At 58.4% G+C, this 4,602-nt stretch overlaps 1 pseudogene; it reads left to right on the top strand.

Annotated features, from left to right (window-relative positions):
* The window catches only part of LOC115869494, an 8,527-nt pseudogene extending 4,328 nt beyond the window's left edge, over positions 1–4,199 (top strand).
* Positions 4,200–4,602: the final 403 nt, after the last annotated feature.

Raw genomic sequence — 4,602 nt, 5'->3', positions numbered from 1 at the left:
GGAGGGGGGGAGGGGCGCGGTTCTACTCTGTCCTAGAAGGGGTTGCTATGCTTTGAACTAACTTGAGGGCAATGGGCTGGGTGTTTGGCTTGGGCACCTAGGACCCTCCCCAGACATGTCCTCCCTCGGAGGGGTAGCACCACCCTGGTCCGGACTCACTTAAGGGCAAATATTTCAATTATGAGGACGTGGTCAAGGCCCGCCCACTCCATCTGAGTCTCAAAGCTGGTGGGGGGGCGTGTAATTGGAGGGGTGGAGGCTGGGAGGGCGGAGAAGCTGTCTCAAGGAGCTGTGGGTGGGATGAGAAGGGTAGCCACAGATGTGACGATGGGATGGAGAGCCAAGCTGGGGGTGAAGGGAACAGACAGCCCCTCTCTGGAGGCTGCGAACCAAACCGCTAAGCAAGAGCAAGTATGTGTGAGGCATTTTTGTCATTCCGAGCGCCTTGGTCCAGCTCTGGTCCAGACGGTGGTCAATGAATCAAAGCTGGGCAGACTCTACCTGTCAGCAGGCTTTCTCCTTGGCCGGGCTCCCCAGTCCCCACCCAGTTCCCCATAGGAGAGTGGAGAGTGCCCCCGGGCAGGAGCCGTGGAGGCCGAAGGCGTGGGTGGGAATCTTGTCCTCCGCGAGTGTGCTCTTGTCCTGTTTGGGGAAGGGGCTGTCACATGCATGTCCTCAAAGGCACCCTAACCTCCTGGACCTGTGAAAGTGTCCCTAGTTGGGAAAAGAGGAGCTGATAGTAAGTGAAGGATCTCAAGATGAGCTCATTCAAGATGACCCACTGAGCCAAAAATGCAGCTGACAACTGTCCTTATAAGAGATGCCCAGAGGGAGGTGGGCAGACCTAGAGAAGGCCTTGTAAAGGCAGGCACGGCGGGGGAGGAAGGCACGGCAGGGATTCGCCCAGGAGCTGCCAGAGGGAGTGCATGCCTCCTGAGCTTCTGATAAGAGAAATCTCAGCTTCATGGACATTTTTTAGGTAGCCCTTGGGCAGTACTAGCTGACTCCCATGCCCAGTTTGGATTCAAATCACCTCTGAAACATTCCCTCCTGCCGACTTCTCTGCCCTTCTTACATCACCACAGCCTGCAGACCACCACCCTGCCTGAACGCTCGGCCCCCTTCCAGGCTGGTCCAACCACCCTTCATTCCAGAAGCTTCCAAAATTCCAGCTCAAATTGCTGAGAGGCTGAGCCTCCGCCCCCCTCCCCGTGCTGTGCACCATGGTCTAGTCCAAGTGCCCAGCCTCCTGCCTGACTTCATGCCCACCCCTCCGCTCAGAAGGGCCCCAGGCTTCTGCTCTCGTCATCTTGAAATTCTTCATTTTTGAACAAAACCGTCGCGTGCATTCTGACTCCTAGTGGCTCTATAGACTGAGGAGAACTGTCCCCGTGGGTTCCCGAGATGGCCACTCTTCATGGGAGTAGAAAGCCTCGTCTTTCTCCTGTGCAGTGGGGTGGTGCTTTCGAACTGCTGACCTTGCGGTTAGCAGCCCAACTTGAAACTCACGAACCCCCCCCCCCCCCCCACACACACACCCCAGGGCTCCCGTTATGCTGAGCAAGGGGTTTGCAGTTCCATTTCACCAGTCAATGCTGTCTGCTGGCAACGCCACGGGTGCTCCGCTGCATGATCAATGGTTTGGGTTTTTTTCTTTTCTTTTCCAGAAGTAGGTCGGCCGCTCTTTCTTTGGCGGCGTCTCTCAGGGAGGGGACTCAGCTTGCCACCCTTTCCCGTCGCAGCTGGAGGCGTGAAGCCCGAGGACTCGTTTCACACCCCAAGCCAAAGCAAGATGCAACCCGTTGCTGTTGCTTGGAATTGATTCTGATTGGGGGTGACCTCCATGGGGGCCTGGAGACGCAGGAGCCCGGGTGGCACGGTGGGCCAGCTCCGGGGCCACTAACTGCAAGGTTGGTCACACAGATCCATCAGCAGCTCCGATCCCTGGGAGACACAGATGGCTGTCTGTTCCTGTACAGACTACAGGCTCTGAAACCCCGTGACGGTCCAGTTGGTGGTGTTCTGGTTGGGGTCATGGTAACCCAAGGTGTGACAGTCGAAATGCTCCATAGGCTTTAAAAAAAAATTTTACTGTCATCTTGACAGAAATAGATCACCGACCTTTGATCGGCAGCCTTGATGGGAGCACTGGAGACTCCGATTCTTTTGTTTAATGATTTTTTTTCTTGATTGTGAATTCAGTGGGGGTTGCCTTCAGAACATGGAGTTCGCATTCCACTGTTCAAACCACTCCTCCACCCTCACCCCTGTCGTCCATCCCACCGCGACGCCTTGACGCCTGGTCTCCCTTTCACGAACCTCCATCCTCTCTCTCACCCAAGTCACTGTCTGTCAACCCATCCCCTGTCCCGGCTTCTGAACAGACTGGTCCTCCGTCCCCAGCTTAAGACCCCCCCTCCCCCCGGGAACCCCCAAGATGTGCTCCTTTGGTGTGCACGTCTTGCCCTTGGTTCGTATCTGCCTAGTTGTCTCTCCTGCAGCATGTGCCTTTTTGCGATGGACTCACTTCACATGGCAGTGTGTTCCCTGGGCCACCGTGGTCCCCGCATTGTTTTTCAGTGAGGCATGGCATTCTGTCGTGTGGGGTGTCTGTGCCCCGGTTTATCCAGAACTGCCAACCTTTAGATTAGGGGTCAAGTACAGATGGCCGTCCCTCACGGGGGCCTCCAGAAGCGCAAGATGCTGCCCAACGCCATCTTCTTGGATCCCCTCCTTCGGCTGGGGCACTGGCTCGCAGGTCCGTTCATTGCCCCACTTTCTCACCTCCCCATGTCTTGGCACAGAGGCTTCCATGTGGAAGACACCCCGGCCTTCAAGACCCAGCCCCGGTGTCTTCTTCGCTGACGTCTTTCTCCAGCCCTTCAGGCTTGACCTTCCCAGGTCTACGGTAGCTCTAGGCCTCCCCACACTGGCCCTTGACTTGTCCGGCTCCACAGGGGGGACACTATGGTTTCTCAAACCCCTTGTGTGCACAGAAGGAAGCCTGGTGGCGGGGTGATTACACACCAGGTTGCTAACTGAAAAGAGGGCAGTTCGAGCCCACCAGCCTCTCGGTGGGAGAAAGAGACCCTCTGGGGGCAGTTGTCCTCTGTAGTTAGTGAGCAGAGCCCAGAGCTGCCACGGCTGCAGCCCTGGGAGCTCAGCCCACCTCGGGATTCCTGTTCCTTTGATCTGAGCAGCGCCTATGGCTCCAGCCTGGGCTTCTACCTGCCTGCAGCTTTGGGAAGCGCCTCTAGTCCTGTGCCTTGGTTTCAGATCCATCATGGGAGCCTCCAATGAAGCGATGTGGCCCACAGTAGGCCCACAAGTGAGTGAGCCAGGTCTCAGCTGACTATGTGCTCTGCTCTGCCTTTGATTCATTTGACTGTGCGTGCCGCTCAAATCCCCACCAGGCGACCCTCCTCTGGGCCAGTGACGTCAGTTCACAGAGGGAGGTCTACCTGTGTCCCTGCAGCCTGGGACCCCACTCCCTTGGGCCTGCTGGAGTGCTGCAACCCCCTCCCCCAGTCTGGACCACCGACCCTGTAGGTCTTGCTCCCCACAGCAGCGAGGCACTGGGGGAGGAGAGACGGGGAGGCGTGAGGTCAGCCGCCCACGTCAGTCAGCCCCTCTCCCTTTCCCACCGTGGTAGGGATGTAGCTGCTGTGTGCGTGCCAGCCACGGGGAGGTCTGGTCCCCTGCTCCCGGCCAGACCACAGGCCACAGCGCTGGGCCACCGCCAGGCCAGGCAGGAGGCATTCTCAGCCCCCAAGCTCCTCTCTGTCTGGCTCTTGGACCCCTCCCTGACCCCAGAGCCCAGCAGCCGCCACGGCTCTTCCACGCAGGTGAGGTCATTGTCTCCACCAGACCAGCCTGACGCAGAGAAGGCCGCCACCCACGTGGCTGGAGTCAGGCATTACTGCTCCCTGGCGAAGGGCTGTACTGCTGCAGCCCGGGGCCTCTGGCCTTGGCTGCGTTCTTCCCAGGGGCCTACAGGAGCCGGCCCCAAGCACCTGCTGGGGGGGCACGAAGCTGCGTGGGCTGGAAGAGTATGTCGGGGTGTGGGTGGGAGGCTCGTTCAAAGGACAGGTTCCCAGACCACCCTCCAGGCTCTGCTTTGTTCCCAGATGAGAGGCCCAGAGGATGAGGGCCACCAGAGGTTCCAGGCACGGGAGGACTTGGTGCTCACACAGGTTTGAGAAAGTCTGGCTTCCAGGGTCATTTGTTGTCCCCGGAACCCAGAGCTGCATGACCCAGTCGCAGCTTGGACTCTGGCCCTCCAGTTAGTAGTCTGCCGAGGGCTCTGCTGGGCTGCCCAGAATGCCCGGTCCCATTCTGGACACCCAGACTGTTTACCACAGGCTTGGGGCCTTGAGAGGGCGTGGTGGCAGAGTAGGTGATACATGGTGCGACTAACCACAAGGTCAGCAGTCCCAACTCCCCGGCTGCTCCTTGGGAGAAAGACGGGGCTTTTGCATCCTACAGCCACAGTCGCAGAAACCCACAGGGGCAGCTCTACCCGATGGGCTCCAGTCCTGTAGGGTCGTTAGGAGTCAGAATCGATGCCATGACAGTGAGGTTTTATTTTTTTGTTTCCTGGGA

The sequence above is a fragment of the Echinops telfairi genome, unplaced genomic scaffold (genome assembly GCF_000313985.2).
Source record: "Echinops telfairi isolate 266 unplaced genomic scaffold, ASM31398v2 ScPeMD7_29;HRSCAF=101, whole genome shotgun sequence".
NCBI classification, from domain to species: Eukaryota; Metazoa; Chordata; class Mammalia; order Afrosoricida; family Tenrecidae; genus Echinops; species Echinops telfairi.
The sequence above is the reverse complement of the archived record's forward strand: the minus strand, read 5'-3'. Positions and strand labels throughout refer to the sequence as shown.